The sequence below is a fragment of the Capricornis sumatraensis genome, chromosome 2, assembly GCF_032405125.1.
Source record: "Capricornis sumatraensis isolate serow.1 chromosome 2, serow.2, whole genome shotgun sequence".
Lineage (NCBI taxonomy): Eukaryota > Metazoa > Chordata > Mammalia > Artiodactyla > Bovidae > Capricornis > Capricornis sumatraensis.
This window is the reverse complement of record NC_091070.1, coordinates 91,625,922-91,651,120: the sequence shown is the minus strand read 5'-3', so window position 1 is coordinate 91,651,120 and position 25,199 is coordinate 91,625,922.

The window sequence follows — 25,199 nt, the reverse complement described above, 5'->3', positions numbered from 1 at the left end:
AAATATACCTTTTAAACTCTAGTTGAACTAACTGTTAATTTAAAATATAAACATATATATGTAAATCAACTTTACTTCAATAAAAATATTTTTCTCTTGATACTCCCAACTGTTCTTTCATTTTATTTTGGCTAACTAACCTCTGTGAGGGATTCCCTGGTGGCTCAGAGGCTAAAGAGTATGCCTGCAATGCAGGAGACCTGAGTTCGATCCCTGGGTTGGGAAGATCCCCTGAGAAGAAAATGGCAGCCCACTTCAGTATTATTGCCTGGAAAATCCCATGGACAAAGGAGCCTGGCGGGCTACAGTCCATACAGTTGCAGAGTTGGACAGGACTGAGCGATTTCACTTTCACTTTTCACTTTCAGCTCACCTCTGTACACAAATTTCCCACTTCTGCCTTCTCTTTTCCCCTATCAAAAAGTACTACAAACTTATTGACTGAACTGTAATAAAGAGGCTTAATTTTGAGCAAATATTCTGTGCCAGGATCTTTCTTCAGCTATTACATTTAATCCTTATCCTTACCAACAGTTAGGGTTGGTATTATCAAGACAAAATTACAGATGAGAAAATAAGCTGAGAGAAACTAATTATCAGTAGTGGGTCCAAGGTCACAAAGCTTGGACCCAAGTAGAGGTCCTTGATGCTTGAATAATATTTCATGGACAAGTATACATAGCTTGAAAATTGACTAAGTCCCTGAAGGATCCTACTAAGACCTGTTTATACTATTTGAGTAAATCTTGGTGTTTTTTTAAAGGAAAAATTTCAGGCCAGCACTCTGATGGTCTGTTAATGGCCTGGTAACAGGCAGTCCTCTTCCCTCGCCCATAATCACCTTCCTTTAGCGAGAGACAATACCCCAGCAGCCCCCAAGCACAGCCTCCTGTGAAGCCAGGCATGGGCTATGTGACCAAGACTGAGCAAATGGGATAGGAGTGGGTTTGAAAATAACCAGAATTCAACTTTCTGTTAAGTTCTTAAAGGAAAAAAACACTTGCCTTAGATTCCCTAATCTCTGTTTCCTAAGAGCTAGAAGGCAAACAAGAGCCCCCGCCTTGAACCGGGTGACATGTAAAAGGCAGCGTAAGCAACCTGTTTTCCAGTCTTCAAGGGGGCCACTGGGTAGCTGGATTGGGTGTGGAATACCTTCAGACAATTTAAAAGAAAACCAAAAGATGAAGAAAGAAAGGCATCTGCTGAAAACCTGAATACATGGCCACCGCCGTGACGCTGGCGTTTTACTTAACCTCTCAAAGCTGTTTCCCCTGCTCAAAAATAGAGTAATCATGTTACTTTCCTCATAGGGCTGGTCTCACGGTGGGATAAGATAATATTTACAAACATGAACACAGGGTCTGGCCCGAGTTACAGCCGACATGTGTTACACGTGTTGTGTGTCACGAGACTGGATGCTATGAAAGATTATTTTCCTCCAAGTACTGAATGCCCGCAGACTGCAGAGAATACCTGCTTAACTGCTAAGACAGGTGGGAATGATGTCAAGGGCTGCATTTTCATCCGTATTTGAACCTCTTCTTTCTCACCATTCTCAACGCTTCACCCCTTTTTAAAAGAATGTAGGGTGTTTTTAGAAACATTTTCTTCTATAGTTCTGAATGATATAAATATCTTTATTTATCTATTTACAGCCCCATGGACTACACCCCACCAGGCTCCCCTGTCCGTGGGATTCTCCAGGCAAGAATACTGGAGTGGGTTGCCATTTCCTTCTCCAGGGGTCGAACCAGGGTCTCCTGCATTGCAGGCAGATTCTTTATTGTCTGAGCCACCAGGGAAGCCCTTCTATGTATCTATTGTCTATCTATGCTCCAGGTAAATTCTTAACAAATGTCTCATTTTGAAGCAGCTCATTACTCAGATGCTAAATTTCTTTCAATAAAAGAAATTACTATTTGCCTGCTGTATTACTAGATACTTCCCTGGTCCTCCCCCTACTACCAATCTGAGCTTCTCTCCATTCTCTTTCAAAAGGATAGGTGATACCCTGAAAACGGGACAGCATGGGATGACTGTTCAACATTCAATGCGTGTCTCCAGCACCAGCAGAGGAAAGGTTAGAAATATAAGCACGGACCCTTGTTTATTGCAATTTCACACTCATGTCAAATGCCGCAGGACTCAGGGCTGGCAGCAGGAAGTAGTTCAAACCTGGCAGTAATGTTTCCTTGCCCCCACCCCACCTCCTCTCTTCTCGGGGTAGCTGCCAGTTAATGCTCATAATATGTTAATTTGCGGAAATAAGGAGTAAAGGAAGGATGAGGAGAGGAGGGTACGGGGAGAGCTAAAAGCAGGGAGGAGAGGCCCGGACTGGCAAAGGTGGAGGAGAAACCAGAGAGAGGAGGATGAGACCACGGGCGAGAAGGGAAGAAGGGGCAGAGGACAGAGCAAGGCAGTTTGGGCAGAAGCAGTGTCAACTTTTAAAGACAAAGGGAAAAGAAACAGTTGCACACATGAGGAACAACAGCCATTTCAATTTCCTCTCTCTAGCGATGACATAAGGATAATGGGGAGAAATACAGAGGCCATCTCAAAACTAATGAACGGGGCAAATCTGAGTCTAGACTCCCTTTTTTTAGCACCTGGAAAATTGGAAAAAGCATGATTTCTATCAGTTGTAAAGCAGTCATCTCCCTCCCTTGCCCCAGTCCTGCTTCTGGTGATACATCACTCAGTTCAGTCGCTCAGTCGTGTCTGACCCTTTGTGACCCCATGGACTGCAGCACACCAGGCTTCCCTGTCCATCACCAACTCCCAGAGCTTGCTCAAACTCATATCCATGGAGTTGGTGATGCCCTCCAACCATCTCATCCTCTGTCATCCCCTTCTCCTCCCGCCTTCAATCTTTCCCAGCATCAGGGTCTTTTCCAATGAGTCAGCTCTTTGCATCAGGTGGCCAAAGTATTGGAGTTTCAGGTTCAGCATCAGTCCTTCCAATGAATATTCAGGACTGAGTTCCTTTAGGATGGACTGGTTGAATCTCCTTACAGTTCAAGGGACTCTCAAGAGTCTTCTCCAACACCACACTTCAAAAGCATCAATTCTTCAGCACTCAGCTTTCTTTATAGTCCAGCTCTCACATCCATGCATGACTACTGGAAAAACCAAAGCTTTGACTGGATGGACCTTTGTTGGCAAAGTAATATCTCTGCTTTTTAATATGCTGTCTAGGTTGGTCATAGTTTTTCTTCCAAGGAGCAAGCATCTTTGAATTTCATGGCTGCAGTCACCATCTGCAGTGATTTTGGAGCCCAAAAAAGTAAAGTCTGTCACTGTTTCCATTGTTTCCCCATCTATTTGCCATGAAGTGATGGGACTGGGTGCCATAACCTTAGTTTTCTGAATGTTGAATTTTATGCCAACTTTTTTACTCTCCTCTTTCACTTTCATCAAGAGGCTCTTTAGTTCTTTAGAGGCCATAATGGTGGTGTCATTTACATATCTGAGGTTATTGATATTTCTCCCAGTAATCTTGATTCTGGCTTGTGCTTCTTCCAGCCCAGCATATCTCATGATGTCCTCTGCATATAAGTTAAATAAGCAGGATGACAATATACAGCCTTGATGTACTTCTTTTCCAATTTGGAACCAGTCTGTTGTTCCATGTCCTGTTCTAACTGTTGCTTCTTGACCTGCATACAGATTTCTCAGGAAGTATGTCAGGTGGTCTGGTATTCCCATCTCTTTAAGAATCTTCCACAGTTTGCTGTGATCTACACAGTCAAAGGCTTTGACATAGTCAATAAAGCAAAACCACCATCTTAAAGTCTACGGATACTAAGAGGAGTTGTTGTTGTTGTTCAGTTGCCCAGTTGTGTCTGACTCTTTGTGACTCCATGGACTGCAGCACACCAGGGCTCCGTGTCCCTCACCATCTCCCAAAATTTGCCCAAGTTCATGTCCATTGCCTCAGTGATGCCATCCAGACGTTTCATCCTCTGACCCCCTCTTCTCCTTCTGCCCTCTCTTTCCCAGAAGCAGGAACTTTCCCAATGAGTTGGCTGTTCACATCAGATGACCAAAATACTGGAGTTTCAGCTTAAGCATTAGTCCTTCCAATGAGAATTCAGGGTTGATTTCCCTTAAGATTGGTTTGATCTTGCTGTCCAAGGGACTCTCAGGTGTCTTCTCCAGCACCACAGTTGGAAGGGATCAATTCTTTGGTGTTCTGCCTTCTTGACAGTCCAGCTCTCATAATCATACATGACCACTGGGAAGACCATTGCCTTGACTACATGGACCTTTGTTGGCAGAGTAATGTCTCTACTTTTCAACACACTATCTAGGTCTGTCACAGCTTTCCTGCCAAGAAGCAATCTTCTGATTTCATGCCTATAGTCACAATCTGCAGTGATATTAGAGCCCGAGAAGAGGAAATCTGTCCCTATTTCCGCCTTTTCCACCTCTATTTGCCATGAAGTGGTGGGGCCAGATGCCATAACCTCAGTTTTTTTAATAGTTAGTTTTAAGCCGACTCTTTCATTCTCTTCCTTCACCTTCATCAAGAGACTCTGCAGTTCCTCTTCACTTTCTACCATTAGAGTGGTATCATCCGCATATCTGAGGTTGTTGATGCTTCCTCCACCTATCCTGATTCTAGCTTGTAACTCATCCAGCTCACCATTTCTCATGCACTCAGTGTATAGGTTAAACAAACAGGGTGATAGCAGACACTCCTTTCTTAATCTTGAACCAATCAGCTGTTCCATATAGGGTTCTAACTGCTGCTTCTCGACCCTCATACAGGTTTCTCAGGAGACAGGTAAGATGGTCTGGTATTTCCATCTCTTTAAGTTTGTTATGATCCACACAGTCAAAGGCTTTAGTGTAGTCAATGAAACAGGGTAGATGTTTTTCTGGAATTCCCTTGCTTTCTCTGTGATCCAGTGAATGTTGACAATTTGATCTCTGGTTCCTCTTCCTTATCTAAATCAAGCTTCAACATCTGGAAGTTCTTGGCTTGCATAATGCTGAAGCCTAGCATGCAAGATTTTAAGCATGACTCTACAAGCATGGAAGATGAGTGCAACTGTCCGATGTACTGCTGATCCTGTGTATGATGCCAACTCCACTGCTCTTCATCCTGTTTACAACGCCAGTTGTCTTGCTGTTCACACCGTCTGCACTGTTCTCTGAACCCAGGAGAGGCAAGGCACAAGCTAAAAGGCCAGAGGAATACAAAAGCCATAGCAAGTGCAGACACGTTTATTCTCTTCTGGACATAACATAACACAACATAACCGCATCCGACCTCTCTCCTGGATGACACAGTGGCTGGAGCAGTCCTCACACTATATCCTATACTTATATAACAGACGTGACACAGCAGCAATTCCCGCCGCTTTATGGGTGCAGCTCACATATCCGCACTGCACACAAAACCCGTGACCAAGTGAGTCCCTCATGAAGCCTGTGTACAGTGCTATAAATGATCGCAGCTGTTACCTAGTCATTATTTACAAAACTTGGGGCAAGAGAGAGGCCACAGGACGAGAGAGCCTGAGCACACACCATCTTGGCTAATCTACTCTCTCCCCACATCCAGAGGTTAGCACATTCTTTAGTATGACCCTTCTTTGGAATTGGGATGAGGATTGACCTTTTTTTCTCCTAAGAGGAGACCAGATTCCAACTCCCCAGGCCTACATTCTGGCCTCCCCAAAGGGCTTGGACACACTGGATTGGCCAAGATCTAGGAATGGCTTAAGAAAAGGGGGTGCTAGGAGTCTACGAGGCATGTTGCTGGAGCCGTCACGTTATTTATGGGGCCCTGACATCTTTAAGAACAAAGCCTCCAGCCTTCTGGTCTCCCCTGTGACCTGAGGTTGCTTCGCCCTGTCTCTCCCCACCCAGGGGGGTGCTCCGCTGCCACAGAAAAGCTGCATCAACTTGCTTCCCAAACTGCCATTCCATGGTGGGAGAAGGATAAAAGGAAAATGCAAAATTGAGACGAAAATGGACCAGAACACTCAGGGATGACAAGAGGCTGTGAAATTTGAATCCCAGTTTCCAGGTATTTCTCCTACTCATTCCTACTCAGCAATTATGAAGCAACTGCCTTTGGAACAAAGCATTTGTCTTTCAACAGATATGCCAGGTTCAAGAAGACCTGTGGACTTCTCTGGGGGTCCCGTGGCTAAGACTCCACCTACCCAGTGCACTCTCATGCAGGGTGGATTCCATCCCTCATTTGGGAACTAGATCCTACAGTCTGCATGCTGCACCTAAAGATGTCACGTGCCACAACTAAGACTCAGTGTGGCCAAATAAATAAATAGTTTTTTAAAAAGAAGAAGGCCTAGACAAGACAGCTGAATAAGCACAGTCAGTCAGTCAGTTCAGTCACTCAGTCGTGTCCAGCTCTTTGCGACCCCATAGAGTGCAACACGCCAGGCTTCCCTGTCCATTACCAACTCCTGGAGTTTGCTCAAACTCAAGTCCATCGAACCTGTGATGCCATCCAACCATCTCATCCTCTGTCATCCCCAACTCCTCCCACCTTCAATCTTTCCCAGCATCAGGGTCTTTTCCAATAAGTCAGTTCTTTGCATCAGGTAGCCAAAGTATTGGAATTTCAGCTTCAGCATCCGTCCTTCCAATGAATATTCCAGACTGGTTTCCTTTAGGGTTGACTGGATTGATCTCCTTGCAGTTCAAGGGACTCTCAAGAGGCTTCTCCAACACCACAGTTCAAACGCATCAATTCTTCAGCACTCAGCTTTCTTTATGGTCCAAGTCTCACATCTGTACATGACTACTGGAAAAACCATAGTTTTGACTAGAGGGACCTTTGTTGGTAAAGTAATGTCTCTCTGCTTTTTAATATGCTGTCTAGGTTGGTCATAGCTTTTCTTCCAAGGAGCAAGCATCTTTGAATATCATGGCTGCAGTCACCATCTGCAGTGATTTTAGAGCCCAAGAAAATAACGTATGTGAATGCGAGGGGTGGGGGGGCTTAGAAAAAAAAAGTGTGTGAATAAGCACACCTGGCTCTATATTATTTCCCAATTTATAGGCGTGATTCTTTCAAAGTGTTCTGGGTGGATAACTTTGGGTCAACTGTGGCTTTGCTTGTCACAGGGAGCGTCAGCGTCCGCATTTAGGCTGCACATCTCCATCCCTCCCCTCTTCCAATGCCTTCCTTTGAACTGTTTCAGGTCAGCTCTTTCTTCTGCTTTCCGATGATGATACGAATTCCCTCCACGTTGGCTGAGAAACTCCCTGAGAAAGCCAGGAGAACACGCAGTCTGTAACGATAGCCCCCAACTCTGCCGGTATAGGGAAGGCAAACCCAGCACCTTCCATCAGCCGTCTTCCTTCCACGGAAGGCTGTCAGCAGGCCAAGGGCCTTTGGTCAACTCCAAACAAGCCAGACTCATTCATAAGAACCAAGGAAAATACTCAATTCTCCATCAATAGCTTGAAACTCTCAGTTTCACTTGTTATAGCCTTGAGTTGACTTGTCAAAATCTGAGATATAGTTTGCAGTTAAATTTGAAAGGGAAAAAGGGAGGGAGTCAAGATGTCTGATATTTCCTCCGTGTGTGCATTCTATCATGTATACTATCATGTAAGAATTGAATCGCCAGTCTATGTCTGACGCAGGATACAGCATACTTGGGGCTGGTGCATGGGGATGAACCACAGAGATGTTATGGGGAGGGAGGTGGGAGGGGGGTTCATGTTTGGGAACTCATGTAAGAATTAAAGATTTTAAAATTAAAAAAATAATAATAAAATAAAATTAAATTAAATTAAAAATAAAGAAAGAAATAACAAACACACAAAAAAAATAAAAGCATTCCTCTGCTGCCTTTAGCTACCTCCCCCCAGTGTAAGTATCAGCTACTTCCTTTTGGAAAACCAGTCACCAGACTGAAACTGAGCAGGTACAGGTGGAAAGAGCCTCCTGGCCATGAGGGAGGGGGCAGGGAGGCACACTGGCTGTAAGCACAAGATCTGGAGCCAAACTTCTTAAGTTTGGATCTCAGCTCCACTGTTTACTGCTTCTGAGAACTTGGGAAAGTATTTCACCTATGTCTCAGTTTATTCAATTATAAAAAACAAGCATTAAAAATGGTGTGAACTCAGGGTTGTTGTGAGGATTAAATAGGCTAACAATTGGCACACAGAAAGTACCCTACCCGTATTTACTACTACTACTTCGATTATCAGCATGTATTCTTTGGAACATACCAGATGTCTACACTATGGAACTAGTCTTCTGGGTTGCTAGAGAGCCATGCCCAGGAGGAAGAGCCCTTAGTGACCCCATTTTCTAATTGTCTTTCTTTTTTAAAATTTTACAGAATAATAGTTGATTTACAATGTTGTATTAATTTCTGCTTACAGCAAAGTGATCGAGTTTTATATATCTGTATCTATAGATACATTCTTTTTCATATTCTTTTCCATTACGGCTTGTCACAGAATACTGAACATAGTTCCCTGTGCTGTGCGGTAGGACCTTGTTGTTCATCCATCCTATATAAAATATTGGTCTCCTAATCATCTTTCAACTGTGATTACTCACGATAGTAAGGAGAATAGAGAAAAGATGGGCAAACAAGTAAGGTGGTCCCGCCAGGCCTGTTGGTTAAACCTCCCCCACATCGACTACAGACTCTAGGCTGATGACTTCAGGTTAAGGGATTCCTAAGAGGGGCTTCTGCTGAGCAAGAAGAAGGAGCTCACAAAATAGTTTTACTGATGACGTGGCTGTGAGCTTAAGGTTGTGTATGACACCTGCTGTCCCCAGATGAAACATTTGGAGCTCGAGTCACATTTGTTAGCACTGAATTGATGTACAAAACTCAAGGAGGGCACCGAATTTCTGTGAACTGTAAATTAGTAAATTGCTTTTTAATCTACCATAAAAGATCACTGAAAAGTCCTTTGAAAAGCAAAGGTCTGCTAATTCAGTCATGAACACATTTACCCAGTGGTGCTCAAGGCAAGAGGAAAGCTTCCAGGCTGCGCATTTGCCATTTAAAACAAATAATTTAAGAAATGATTTAAGTTTAATTACAATATCGAAAGCAGATGTGTGTTACTTGGAGGAGACACTGGCTCCTACCCTAATATTTGCTTTTTAAAATATTTAAGAATAAAACGGCACTTTCCCCATAACGTGCTTTCTGATCATACCTCCTTCTCGGTGAGCCAAGGAAGGCAACGGGGAAGAAGATGGTGCCGGACACAGACGTCCTCTTTGGGGCAGAGGGTGTGCTCACCAAGCTTCAGTGTGCAGAGAGGACACGAGAGGGAGACACTGAGTTGGCCTGGAGGAGCAATTGCAGGAGGCACACCACATCAGAGGCAGAAACGGTTCCTGTTCAGCAACCTGTCCCCCGGTGCGAGATGTGGACACTGAGACCCAGACAGAGGAGGTGCTTATCTCGCCATTAGGACCCGACATCAGAACTAGATGGAGAAGGAAATGGCACCCCACTCCAGTACTCTTGCCTGGAAAATTCCATGGACGAAGGAGCCTGGTGGGCTCCAGTTCATGGGGTCGCAAAGAATCAGACACAACTGAGTGCCTTCACTTTCACTTTCAGAACTAAAAGCCAGTTCTTCTCTCAAGTCCCCTTTCTACTTCACCAGTTGTTCTGAAACTTGAAAGTGTTTAAGAATTACCTGGCGATCTTGTTGGAAATGGTGGTTCCTGACCCTCCTATTCTGACTCCCCCAGACTAAGAGGCAATACAATCTAGGTGATATGGATGCAAGTGGATCCAGAGACCACACTTGAAGAAACTCTGCTATAAATTGACTGTCTTAATGGCAGATGCTTCTCAATTTATTAAACTGTTTGATGAATCAATCCAGATGTGAAAGCCCTTTGAAAAATTGTACAAATGCACCTGCAATATGCCCTGAAGGTGCACTTCACTCCTCAGTCCATTTTTCTACTCAAAATATGATCCACAAAGCAGCAACAGCATTATTAGCTGGGTGCTTGTTAAAAAATAGAATATTAGGTTCCACCCCAGGCCTAATGAGTCAAAACCTTCATTTTAACAAGACCCTTGGTGATTTGAACACAGTGAAGTTTAAGAAGCACTGATAAAAGGTCCACAGAGTCTTTTTCTATCTTGTGGGTCAGGAGGTGGAGCGGGACTCACCTGGGTGACGTGTTCTGTTCGATGGTGACTGGCACTCCAGCTGGGGTGGCTCAGATGTCTGGGGACGAGTGGACAACTCGACTAGACCCACAGAGCTGAAGCCCTGGCCCATCTCCATGTGCCATATGCTGGGACTGGAATGCCCCAGGTATATGGGCATTTGGGCTGAAATGAGAGGAAGCTGAGGGCTGGTCAGCATTACTCTATTTCCACAGAAGGAGGTGGTCTCAGGGGAGTCAGGCGCCTGGCTTCCCTCACAGGGGTTGTGGGGAATGGAGTTTAGGGGAGGGAGTTCCAAGAGACAGGAAGTGGAGGCTAACTAACTGGGCATAGGAAATGCTTAGAATTGGGGAGCATCTTGAACAAGTCTATGAGCAAAGAGCCAGGCTGTGAGGTCTAAACTGGAAGACTGGAAGTAAAAAGTGGGGAGAGAAAGAGAGAGAGATGCAGGAGATTTTAGAGGAGAAAATGAGACTCAATGAACTTGGAAATGCGCTTAGGCGCTGGACCAGCAGAAGGAAAGAAAAGGACTTTCCAGAGTACTTTCTAGATCTCCTGAAGCCTAAGGTGGCTAGTTTGGGTTTTTGGTCCCCCTCCCACCTCCAGCCCCACACCTGCCCCCATCCTAGGCCACAGGTTTCCACCACACTGTAAGGGTACCATGTGGTCCTCTTCCCAGAGTTGAGTGTGTGTGTGTGTGTGTGTGTGTGTGTGTGTGTGCGTGTGCGCACGCGCGCATGCACGCACACTCCGTACCTTAGTCATGTCTGATTCTTTGTGACCCTGTGGACTGTGGCCTGCCAGGCTCCTCTGTCCATAGGATTTTCCAAGCAAGAACACTGGAGTGAGTTGCCATTTCCTCCTCTAGGGGATCTTCCTGACCCTCTGTCTCCTGCGTCCCCTGCATCGGCAAGCAGATTCTTTACCAGTGAGCCATTTGGGAAGCTCTCTTCCCATGGTTCAGTTCAGTTCAGGCACTCAGTCATGTCCAACTCTTTGTGACCTCATGAATTGCAGCATGCCAGGCCTCCCTGTCCATCACCAACTTCCCATGGTTACCTCTACATAATTCTGCAAAGCAGAAATAGCTTTTCAGATTATGGTTTCCAAAGGAACCTGAAATTTGCCACCAGCTCACCACTGTCTTAGGCATTCAGAGAAAACGAGCAGCTGTACACTGTCAGAGAGCGGTTTGCTCAAAAATCTGAGCTGCTTCCTATCTAGAAAGGATAGATAATTCTAGGCGCTGATTTTCCTCTGCTCAAACAACCCCTAGAATGACCCTTGGATCCAGAGAAATAGCCAGAAATATATGTACAATTAAGTGATTTTTTTTTAAAGCATGAAACCAATTGAACCTAAAATAAGGACCCAATTACATAAAAGTAAATATAGATAAAATAGTGGAAGAAGAAATGATAAATGTTAATTGACTATTCCTGAATTGAAAAAAATTGCATGATTTTTTCCTCTTTTCCATATTTCAGTAAGTTTTCCACAATGAATAGTATTCATTTCATAACCATAAGAACTTATGTCATATAAAAATAGATTTTGATTTTCAAGGAAGATTCTAAGAACCCTCATATAGCAATGATTCCTTCAAAAATACAAATTTCAAAAACCCCACCACTAATCCTTCCAGAGACCCACACATAGTAGTATTGGCCCTGATAAATGCCAGTTCTGTTCTTCAAGATTTACTTGTCAGGAAGTCAAGACACACAGAATGAGTTATTTCAGAAGGAAGTGTTCCAGGATTCTGGAAACAGATGATGCCTTCTTCCAGCCTCTTGTCATTCTTCTTCTTCACGAGATATCGTCGTCATCACTCTGGGTCTAACTCGGCTTGACAGTAGCCACGTTTCTGTGTGGATCTCCATCTTCTCTTTTGGTAGAAGTCTGTAAATTGAGGCTCAGCTCGCAGCTACTTCATACTAATCAGATCCTGGGCCTAGATTAGAATGAAGAATGGACCAGAGGTGCGATCACGTGAAGCCAGCCAGCTCCCCTGCAGATAGATGGTTCTCTGTGCCTCATCATCATGAATGCTGCCTAGGCCATCTGCTCCCTCTTCGATTTTTTCATTTTTTTAGCCACGCCACCTGGCTTGCGTGATCTTAGTTCCCTGACCAGCGATGGAACCTGTGAGCCCTGCAGGTGAAGCATGAGCCCTAACCATTGGACATACAGGAAGTCCCTGCTCTCTCTTTTATAGGCCAGAGGGCCACAGCTCTCACTACCTGTCGACAACCCATAGCAGTGTAACCCTTCACTCTCTTTTTCTCTTCACTTGCAGTTTGCACTGCCACTAAAATATTCTGCCTCTTGGTTGCCATGATCAGCGTCGAAATCATCCCTCGTCTAAGGTCCTAGTTTTTCGAGCACAGAAAGCACAGACTCAGCAGCCAGGATGTCATCAGTCTGCTCCAGATTACATCATCTCCTTCTGCCAACCTTAATACCACTACGGCAAGCATCAACAGCAATACCCATGCTTATTTCAGGAGAAATATTGAACAGATGTGACAGCCTTGTCAAACTCCTTTGCTGGTGTCCAACTGCTCTGTTATACCTTTTGCAATTCTAAAATCTCTCTCCTGGCCATAATAGAGACAGTGTGCGCTGACCTCGCAAGCAGGAAACTAATCCTGTAGCATCAGTTGAACACCGACTATCAACACCAACTTACACATCTAGGCTTTACAGCCCGCTGATCATTTTTATACACATCTTCCTTTTTGACTGTCAAGACAGCAAAAGAGTATGGACCTCTTGTCAGAAGCTTTAAGTTTCTGGGCTCCTTACTTCCTGTGAACCTTGAGTAAGTCCCTTTGAGCTGGTTTCTTGTCAGTAAAATACTAATCTCTTTTCAACCCAATTTGAAAACTACATGAGATGATACATTTAAAAATAACCAATTCTGGGGACTTCCCTAGTGGTTCAGTGGCTAAAACTCTGTGCTTCCAGTGCGGAGGGCCTGGGTTTGATCCCTGATCAAGGAGCTAGATCCCACATGCAGCAACTAAGAGTCTGCTTGTCACAACTAAAGAGCTTGGACCTGCAACAACAAATATTGAAGATTCTGAGTGTTGCAATTAAGACCCGGCACAGCCAAATAAATAAATGCAAATATATATTTTTTAAAATTATGAAACCAAGTATTCAAACACTTGTACACAAATGTTCACAGAGGATTATTCACAATAACCAAGAAGTGGAAATAATCCTAACATATGATTATTAACATATGTCCGTCAATACATGAATGGATAAACAAAAGGTGATATTTGTATATGATGGAGTTATTATTAACCCTAATCCTTAAAGGAATGAAGTCCTGATACATCATGAAGGAATCTAGAAAACATTCTGCAAAGTAAAAAGAGCCAGACATTAGAGGTCACACGTTACAGTGATTCCTCGTATGTGAAATACTCAGGATGGGTCAATCCATAGAGATAGAAAATGGATTTGTGATTGTGTGGGACGGAGGGCAGGTGGGAAAAGGCAGGGACTGTTTAACGGGTATGCGTTTTCTTTAGGAGAGAGGAAAACATCTTGGAACTAGACAGAGGCGATGGTTGCATAACATTGTAATAAGTGCCACTGAGTCACTCAAAGTGGTTAATTTTATGTTATATAATTTTTACCTGATTAAAAATAATTACAAAGCACACAAAAGTCCTAGTTAGTAGATCTCAGTTGCAGACAAAACAGTCTCTCAAAGATTAAGTGACTTATGAAAGGACAAAAACTTAGAAAACAAGTTTGACAACCCAGAGGGATGGTACGGGGAGGGAGGAGGGAGGCGGGTTCAGGACGGGGAACACATGTATATCTGTGGCAGATTCATGTTGATGTATGGCAAAACCAATACAATATTGTAAAGTAATTACCCTCCAATTAAAATAAATAAATTTATATTTAAAAAAAGAAAACAAAACAAGCAAATCAAAACAAAACAAAAAATCCACTCCGAGACCAGAATTTTCTGGTTCTCTTGTAGTCCAGGTAGGTCTTTGTGTCCTTACAGTGATCCTGTTTTACGTGTGAACATAGATATTTAAGTTTTTAAGATGTCGCCATTCTCCACTTTGGACTTTTTATATCAACTCCCATGCCCTGTTGCCTAATCCAGCCAACATACTGCATATTCAGCCTCCTCAACTCCTTATTCACTCACAGAGATACTAACACAAAATCAAATCTAGCCTAAAGGAGGTCTTTGGAAAACCAGAAGTGCCTCCCTCTTTATCTTGTCTAAAGAGAAAGTTCCTGAATGCCTAGTAGTAAGTTGAGCAGATAGAGAGCTTTGTTAGAAACTTATTATCGTGGGTTCCAGCCAAGTCTAGCTAAATCAGAATCTGAATTTGACTAAACTTCCTGGGTGATGTGCACGCATATGAAAAGTTTAGACACACTGCTCGGGAGCTGTAGAATTGTAACAGACTCCACTTACATGAAGCCTAAGGATGTTGGAGATGTAAACAACAAGCTGTGTTGGCCTATTGGGCCATTTGTTCTGAGCAGAAAGTACGTCCATATCCATCACCTTCATCAAAATTTACTGAAAAGCTTGTGAACAGTGGAGAAAGCACTTAGGCTGTTCGCCAGGTGACATCTAATTTCACAGATATGATTAGCCTCCCTGATTCTTCTGTACCCTGGGAACAATAATTCTACCTCTCCTGTTTTCTAGTAATACTCTCAGTTCACAGGTAAATGTCTACAATGGGATTATTTAAACTATCAAACACTACAGTCCATGGGAACTTCAGAGGTCATCTGGCCAGTGGTTCTCAAATGTTGTTCTATTGACCTATTCTGAACTGGCTATGTCAGAATCACCTGGGAATATTTCAAAAAGGCAGAGTCCTAGGATATAGAATCAACTTATCACGTCTGGGAAGAGGCACTGGAATGTGTGTTCTTAAAAAGCTCTCCAGGTGATTTCAATGCATAGTCTGGTTTGAAAACCATCCATCTAGCTCAGCCCACGCATCCCCTCCACAGCTTCCCCACCACTTCGGCCTAAAGACCTTCAGGGACAAATGCATTTCATTTCAGGGTGCTAACTGTTAGAAAATTCCTTCTAACACACTGAGTCAGTACCTGCCTCCCTATGCTTTTCACTTACAGGTTCTGTCCTTTTGAACCATACAAAATAATGAGTGTGTTTCAGATGTACAGCCTCTCTTCCATATCATGTGACAGACCTTCAAATGTCTGCCCCCACGCCCTGTGTCCATCTGTGTCTTCTCCCTAATGATACTTTTTCCTTGAAGTCTATTTCTTCCATGAATAATATAGTTACTGACTTTTTAAAAAATTATTCTTTTACTTTTAATCTGCAATGATCTACATGTATAAGAATATATGGGTAAAAAAAGAATATGTGGGGCTTCTCAGGTGGCTCAGTGGTAAAGAATCTGCCTGCGATTGTAAGAGACACAGGAGGCATGGATTCAATCCCTGCATCGGGAAGATCCCCTGGAGAAGGAAACGGCTACCTACTTCAGTATTCTTGCTTGGAAAATTCAATGGACAGAGGACCTTGGCAGTTCATGGAGTCACTAAAAGTCGGACACAACCGAGCATGCATGCATAAGAATATATAGTTGTCTTGTACAAGAAACATATAGCCAGATTTTTTTAATTCAGTCTAATAATTTCTTTAGTTAAACATTACACATTTATTATAATTACTCACATATTGGGGGTTATTTCTATCACATTATTTTGTGCTTTCCTTTTATCCTGTTTTTTTTTTCTTTTCTCTCTTTATTTCTTCTTTCCTTTCCTGAATTTGACTAAATTGACTGAATTTTCTCTATTACATTCCTGCCTTCTTGCCCCAACTCCCACACTTCCTTAAACTTGGAAGTTGTGCCAGGTTTAGCAGTAAATCTTCAGGTTTTTTTTTTTGTTTGTTTTAATTGAATAACAGGAATATCTAAAAAAACTTAAATTCAATCAACTTTAGTTGTTATTCTTAAAATTCTGACATGAATAGTTAACAGAATCTAAAGTTAATCAGCATCTTCTCTGCCTCCTAAACACACCAAAGGAACTTAGAACAGTTTTAACTCTGAATAATCACCACCCACTTGCCACATAGCGACACTTATTTCCAATATTTTAGATTTATCATGCTTTTATACCCCCAATAAATTGCTGTTGTTGTTTCACGTCACTTCTTTTGTAGATTCACTCATATGCTTATTTGTTTCCCAGTCTGTCCTTGGTCTCAATTCTTCCTTCCAGGTTTAATGTCATCTTTCACTAAGGATCTATCAGAAAAAAATTCTGTTTGTCAGAAAAGGTTTTCATTTTCCCCTCACTCTTGTGTGATAAGGTAGCTGTAAACACAGCTCTTGACTGGTGGTTACTTTCTCTTAGCACTTTGAAGATATTATTCATTGTCTTATGGCTTTTGTTATTGTAAATTTTTGTTGTTGCTGTAAATTCAGAGACAGTCTAAATGTGATTCCTTTATATATTATCTATCTCTTTTCTTCTGAATGCATTAAATATTTTCTCTTTGACTTTTGTGTTTTACAATTTTATTACAGTGCATCTAGACATGGATTTTTTTTTTAATGTCTCCAATTTGGGATGCACTGTACTTCTTAATATGAAGATTTATTTATTTTATTAGGCCTGAAAAATTATTGCCATTATCTCTTCAAATTTTGTCTCCTTCCCAGTTGCTTTATAGTCTCTTTAGGAGAATCCTGTTGGATGTATTTTGACTTTCTTATTCTAAACTCCATGTCTCTGAATATCATTTTTATGTTACCTTTTTGGAATCTCTTCATGATGCATTCTAGATAATTTTTCCATTCACTTATGTCTTTTAGCCTATGTCTAATCTGCTGTATATTTTGTCCATTGAGCATACAATTTCAAGAGATATATTTTTCATTATGAAAACTTCTCTGTCTCTTCAAATTTTTCTTTTCTACTTTCTTGTCTTATTTTTATTCATCCATTTGTGTCCTGAATGTTTATAACTGAACTCATTTTATAGTTTTTAATAGGTCTTTTTATTACCTGAATTCTTGAATGACTAATCTGCTATTGTTCTCTTTGTTGATTTTAACACAAATGTTTTCTAACTTTGTATTGTGAGGTTGTCTTCTATAAGGCTTTATCTGGGAAGTTTTGCCTGGGTAAAGAGATAGTCCTTCCAAAGAGATTCTTGCTTTGGCTTCTGCAAGTTGACTCAGAAATATCACCAACTCTAGACGACTTTTATGTTAATTTCAGACCTTAGGTGTACCTAGTAATGCAATAAATGTAAATTAAGCCCCAAGCCTGCACAAAGAGCAGATACATCCTTAAGGGAGACTTTTTTCTCATCTGGAGCCCAGGCTGAAATAGAAAGGTTCTCCTATACTGATGAACAGATTTTTTATTCTAGTGTACTATTTTTCTGAGAGTCCTAGATTTCTGTAGAGATATCAATTCTAACTCCTGCTTCATATACAAGGCTTTTCCTTCTGTCTTTGTGGTATTAACATTCAAGTATTAAAATGGACAGTATGCCCTAGGGCAGCTCCAGTGTCAGCTCATGAATGTATTACTCTGTTGTCTTGTTTCATTTTTGGTCCTGGGATATTTCCTTTTCCTTCTTGTGATATCATCTTTTCATTCAAAAGGATTTAAAAAATATATTCAACCCCAAATTTCATGGCAGGAAGACTTGTAAGTCATCTAGCCTGATGAAAATAAAAATACCCTAAGTATTACCTGTGTGCAACATTTTATAATACTAAATAATAATTCGTCTTACTACATTTTCTCAACTATACTCAAGCATGCTCCAACATAAAAGGTGTATTCCCAAAACTGAAGGCTAAGGCTATATTACTCTCAAAAATATGTCCAATAAAAAGCAACACTTTGGACTTCCCTGATGGTCTAGTGGTTAAGAATCTGCCTGCCAACGCAGGGAACGTGGGTGTGATCCCTGGTCTGTGACTCCACATGCCATGGGGCAAGCAGGCGCCTGCGCCACAACTGAGCCCAGGCTCTGGAACCCACAAGACACAGCTCCTGCAGCCGCGCAGCCTAGAGCCCGTGCTCTGCAGGAGACACCAGCGCAGTGAGAAGCCTGTGCACCACACCTGGAGAGGCGCCCCGCGACCAGAGAAAGCCTGCACGCAGCAGTGGAGCCCCAGTGCAGCCATAAATAAAGACATAAAAATTTGTTTAAAAAAAGCAACGTTTGTTAAATCTATAAAGTGTTCAAATGCAAAGTAGGGCTGTTAAATAAAGAGACTGAATCTTTAAACTAAATGACTACATGTTTTTGTACTGATACTATCTGCATATGTTCTCCAGTAAATGAAAACAAAACTCCAAAAATGAATTTTCCTCTTATTTGGCTACTTATTTCTTGGATATAAATAAATTTATTGCCATACTAAACATCTTAATTTTTTAAAACAATAACAGCAACATAATTCTTTAATGAAAGCACCACAGAAGAAGAAATCAGAAACATAAATACTAATTAAACAAATGCTCCAAGTAGTCTCAATATAAGGCAGAGAGTTAGCCAATACATTTATTTCCTTATTATTGCGTTATCCAAGACAAGTTTCACTTTCTTTCCTGGCTCTGTTTGCCATCTTTAACTCGAAGTTTTACTGCTGATTAACTGCAAAAGCAGAGACATTACTTTGCCAACAAAGGTCTGTCTAGTCAAGGCTATGGTTTTTCCAGTGGTCATGTATGGATGTGACAGTTGGACTGTGAAGAAAGCTGAGTGCCGAAGAATTGATGCTTTTGAACTGTGGTGTTGGAGAAGACTCTTGAGAGCCCCTTGGACTGTAAGGAGATCCAACCAGTCCATTGTGAAGGAGATCAACCCTGGGATTTCTTTGGAAGGAATGATGCTAAAGCTGAAACTCCAGTACTTTGGCCACCTCCTGTGAAGAGTTGACTCACTGGAAAAGACTCTGATGCTGGGAGGGATTGGGGGCAGGAAGAGAAGGGGATGACAGAGGATGAGATGGCTGGATGGCATCACGGACTCGATGGATGTGAGTCTGAGTGAACTCTGGGAGTTGGTGATGGACAGGGAGGCCTGGCGTGCTCCAATTCATGGGGTCGCAAAGAGTCGAACACGACTGAGTGACTGAACTGAACTGAACTGCATAATCTAGGGAGAACACGCAAGGACACAGGGCTCCATCTCCTCTTCAATAGCAGGATTAAGTAGTTCCACCTGGTCTTTAAGTTATTGCCTGTCTAAACCCCATGGTTCTAAATCCTGGGTAACAGACAAGAACACAAGCCTGTGGGGGTGGGGCGGTGGTGGTGGAGAATATCTGTATAAGCTGAGTGGAGAGATTTTGTGTGGAACCACTTTATTTACCTACAAGTATACTAATAACTACAAATACAACTGTGAGCAAAGATCTGACGGCAAGGAATAACGTAAGTGTGCAAAACAAGGAATCACAAAAGCTGGGCCTTAACAAGGTTCTAAAAAATTTAGATGTAACCTTCTATAAAAACACCAAAGTGTGTTCTATTTCTACTCAGTAAATATCATCTTCAAACCTCCCATGCTGTGAGAATGTACGTCTCGTTCTGTGGATGCTACATTCTACATTAAACCCAAGGTCTTCTTGCCTTCAAAGCACTTTAACCTGCACTCACTCATTTATCACTTTTCTTACAGATATTGGTGACAAGACCTCAAGAGGATATGAACTAAATGTCCGCAAGTCCATACTGACATGACTAAATGACTGAATAAGTAAATGGGAGAGACAAACTTTCTTACAGAACAATCACAAATAATGTGTAGATTTGTGAGTGCGGGTGGGACTTAGTGACTTGACTCCAAAGAGGAGAGTGTGTGAAGGGTGGGGAGGGACTTTACAGTGAAGAATCTGACCAACGCAACCTTGGCCAGATGACTGATAGAGCTGGTGGTGATAGCACGCACCCGCTGACGTGATGTGCTGGAAAGGGCGCTTCTCTGTGGCATTCTCTCCCCAGACTCCAGTTTAATCATGAGAAAGCCGTCAGGCAAACACAAATTGAGGGGCATTTTACAAAATGCCTAACCAACACTCCTCAAAGCTCTTCAGGTCATGAGAAATAAGGAAAGACAGAAAATATTACAAACCAGAGAAGACTAAGGGCACATGATGACTGAACACAACGTGGGATCCTGGAAAATGACATTTGTGGGAAGTCTAGGGAAATCCACATGAAGTCTGGAGTTTGTAAATAACATTGACTAATGCTGACTTCCTCGGAGAAGGCGATGGCACCCCACTCCAGTATTCTTGCCTGGAAAATCCCATGGATGGAGGAGCCTGATAGGCTGCAGTCCATGGGGTCGCTACAAGTCAGACACGACTGAGCGACTTCACGTTCACTTTTGACTTTCCTGCATTGGAGAAGGTAATGGCAACCCACTCCAGTGTTCTTGCCTGGAGAATCCCAGGGATGGGGGAGCCTGGCAGGCTGCTGTCTATGGGGTTGCACAGAGTCGGACACGACTGAAGCGACTTAGCAGCAGCAGCAATGCTGACTTCCTAGTTTTGGCAAATGCACCATGAGTCTTTAGGATGTTACTATTAGGGGGAGCTGGGTGATGGGAACTCTCTGTACTGTCTTTGAAGTTTTTCTTTAAAGCTAAATTTATCCAAAATAAAAATGTTCATTTAAAAAAACCCAATAGGACTCCAAAGAATTGAAAATGCAAAAAGAATACTCATACATAAATGGTCATAACAGTAGTGTTTATAAAAGCCAAAGGTAGAAACAACCCAAGTGTCTATCAATAGATGAATGGACAAATTGTAGCATAGAACACAATGGAATATAATTTAGCCATAAAAAAGAAGGAAATCCTGACATGTGCTGCCTCATGGATAAACCAAGATCATATTAAACTAACTGCAAGAAGCCAGATACAAAAGCTCACATATTGAAACACGTCTATCTATATGAAATATCTCCAACTGGTAAACCCACAGAGACAGAAAACAGATGGGTGGTTGCCAGGGGCTGGGAGGACAGGAAAGGAGAGAAACTGCTTAATGGATACTGGCTCACTTGTGGGGAAATGGAAATGCTTCGGAACTACATAGAAGTAATTGTGCAGCTCTGTGTATGGACTAAATGTCACTGAATTGCTCACTTTAAAATAGTTAATTTTATGTCATATGTTTCACCTCAATTAAAAAAAAAAGGGAATATAGCCTAAATTTTGGATTTGATGAGTTTCAGCCAAGAGACAGATAAGAGAAAACAGAGCTAGAGTAACAGATGGGCCAACCATCCTCCAGGAGAATCCTTAGCAGGAAACGGTGGAAAATGAGCAGAAGCTGGGAATTTGCAAACAGGAAATGAGGAAGCGATAACCTACAAAAAGAGGCACCAAAGAACTTAAGACTATTTTTCAAGAGAATATTATATGGATTATAATATCAAAAGAAAACTCTTGTTTAAGTTGGGAACAATTCTTCATTTTATTTGCTCTTCAACTATTCTCATGACATTTTCCCAATGATCAAGAATAGGATTTTCCACATCTAGAAGATAAATTCCACACGAGAGATCATATCTGTCTTTTGCACTGAACCCTTAGAACCTGGCATGGTGTGTGGTACACCCTGGTAAATCTTCAAATAAAAATTGATTAAATTTATACATTTAAAAACTATGGCAAAAATTAGTGGTAAAGATTTTATTTTGTTTTAGCTATTTTGAAACAAATGTTGCCACTACAACAATTAATGCACTATTGTTAACTGTATATTACTGTTCATTAGTATGGGACTTCCCGGTGGTTCAGACGGTAAAGAATCCACCTGCCAATGCAGGAGATGCAAGAGACATGGGTTCTATCTCTCAGTCAGGAAGAAGTCGTCCATTTCCTGGACGAGGAAAGGGCAACCCACTCCAGTATTCTTGCCTGGAAAATCCCATGTGCAGAGGAGCCTGGTGGGCTACAGTCCATGGGTTGCAAAGAGTCGGACACCACTGAGCACTCACACATGCTCATTCATTAGTAGGTGTGTTTTAAAATCTCAGTGAACTCATCTGATGCAATCACAAATATCTGACAAGAATTTAAAAGACTATTATAAAACAAACTATATGCTTAACTTAAGAATGAGCAAAAGAATTTGTTTTTAAACTTGTTTATTCATAAAGTTGAAATTCCCCACTTCTTGCCCGTATTTCTAGGTCTTGGCCCATATTTTTAAGATTAAGCTCTTGGAGCTAAAAATGAGGATAGAGAACTATCCAGATGTTAAGAATGCCGTTTTTTAAATATTATAATCCAACTTGCAATCATTTAAGTGACAGTAACTGTGAACAGCCCAGTCATCCCTCTTCAGTGATTTACAGAGTAGCGCTAAATCTAGAGGAGATAGGTTAATCTACCCTACAGAGTTTAAAGTTCAACGTATAAAGGCTAAAACTTTCCTTTATATAAAAGTGTTCTGTAGAACAATGATGTCCTTGAAAGGCAGGCTCTGCAGACAAGCTGCTAGCGCCTGCACTTCTGCTCCATCCACCCCTGCACGCCCCAGTGCGAGGCCGCGTCCTCTAGGTTCACACCCTCGGCTGTCGAGAGGACGGCAGCAGTACCGACCCCACAGTCTGCTTGTAAGGACCGCTTAAGCTTAATTTACCTACAGACTCCAGAACAGGACCATCAACTTACGTCTGGCATTATTATTACTATCACCAACATGTGCCACTGTGACAATAAAATGAAAAAGCAGTCTTTTAAAACTACTTCCTCAAAGAATAAGGAATTTCCTCAGAAACTAATGTTATTTAATACTGTTTCATTCTTTTACAAAGGATTTCCTGCTAAGCTTATGCATCTTTTCTATAAACAGTCCTATGGAGGATTTCAACAAGAAAGAGAAACTAACACAAAAAGGAAACCTATGACAGAGGGGAAGATATGCTTCATTTTTAGGTTCTGTAGTAGCCACGTATTTGAGCTTCAGTAATTACTGACCCCAAAGGAGATCAATTTTAAAACATCACTAAAGGATCATTCCTCACAGAGTTTTCCAAATACAAAGTTGAGGCCGGAGAACATGCTGGCTTCTTTCTGAGATACATGAAAACTTAATTCTTAAATTACACGATCTCCTTCAAGATTAATTTTAATCATTTGAAATACTCTCAGTCTAAGCATATGACTTTAAAATGCATGAGTCTATAGAAATAATTGTTCATAGACAAATACTATATAAATTAGTAAGCCAGTAACAAGAATCTCTAAAAATAACTGTTCCCAGTGGTTCAGTGGTAAAGAATCTGCCTGCCAATGCAGGAGACACAGGTTCGATCCCTGATTTGGGAAGATTCCCAAATGCCCTGGAGCAACTAAGCCCCTTTGACACAACTATTGAACCTGTGTGTTGCAACTGAAACCAGCTTGCATGAGAGCACGTACTCCACAAAAGAGAAGCCTCTGTCTTGAGGGGCCCGCACACCACAGTTAGAGAGTAAGCCCCACTCACCACAACTGGAGAAAAGCCTGCACATCCACGAAGACCCAGCACAGTCAAAAACAATAAATAAAACACAACTATTAAGATAAACTATATTGTATAATGCAAGTGCCTTTAAGGGTTCCCTGGAAGCTCAAGCAGTAAAGAGTCTGCCTGCAATGTGGGAGACCCAGGTTTGACCCCTGGGTTGGGAAGATTCCCTGGAGAAGTAAATGGCAACCCACTCCAATACTCTTGCCTGGAAAATCCCATGGACAGAGGAGCCTGGCGGGCTACAGTCCATGGGGTCGCAAAGAGTTGGACACAACTGAGTGACTTCACTTTCTGGGAATAATAACCTGAAGAACCTCCTGTCACCTGGAGGAGTGGAATTTGCTGTCTGAGTGAGATCTAAAACTAGAAGCTAGTTTGTAAAATTCCTTTCTCCAATTCCACCATTTGCCATGCAGCCCAAGACAAAGCTCTCAATTTTGTTATGGCTCTGTATATCTGTCTCTAACATTTAAAGAATATCTGCCACTTATCCCATTAACAGAGGTGCTGTAAGGATTCAAGAGATAGTGTTCGTTAAAGATCCTGACATGCCCATAAACACAAACATTATTCCTGATAAATGTAATGGTTGCCCTGGCAGGTTCTGTTGAAGATGTATGGTGCTTAGCAATAGTGAGGGTGAGGATAAAGCCGTGTGAGAAACTCCAAGATGACCTTGGTCCAGGGCTGAAAGCGGCCAGAGCCAGGTGGGCAGAGTCAGGTGGTAGCCTTACATATGGGGTGCCTGATGTCTTGTGATAAAAATAAAGCTTTAAAGTCACTTCTGTGTCTAGGTGCTGAGATAGTTGGAGGTCAACAGAAGGAAGATTTGTTTGGCACTGGACAGCTTCCAGCCCAGCCCAGTCCACCTGGGAGGAAAGGATGTCCTTCGCCCTCTGACCTTTTCCCGCAGAAACTGATGACTGTCAACAACGGCCTTTGTTCACTCTTCCAGAAGAGTGAAAGTGAAACAGCACTAAGCATTTCAAATCCTTCTTAAACATTAAAAATAATCATTAAAAAAAGAGCAGTGGAGATTGGGTTTCTAATTACCCACAGGCAAGCATTTAAAAACACAGTGACTAAAAATCTAACTGTGCTTCTTCAGCGTTGTGCATGAAAAAAGAGAAAACTTTTCATTTTCTGTCTTTGCCTTTTGGTTTTACAGGGACAAAATGTGAAATAAACTTCCTTAATTTTCGCCTCAGTGTTTGCAGCTTAGGATTCCATTAATATATCCTCTCCCTTGGTTGTGCAGGGTCCTCGTTTGCAGTCAGTTCATTCCGCACTGATGTATATTTCATTGCCCAAGGCTTAATTTTGATTTATTGTCCATCCATAAATTAGAAAAATATGCTGTGGAATTCCATCCCGCTGAAAAGCTGTGCCTGATGTCAGGGGACAGGGTGATATTTAAGATGTCAGAAATACATATTGGATTAGTGCGCTTTGTTTCCCCACAACAGCAGGTGTTTAATCATAGCTGATGGCTGAAGTT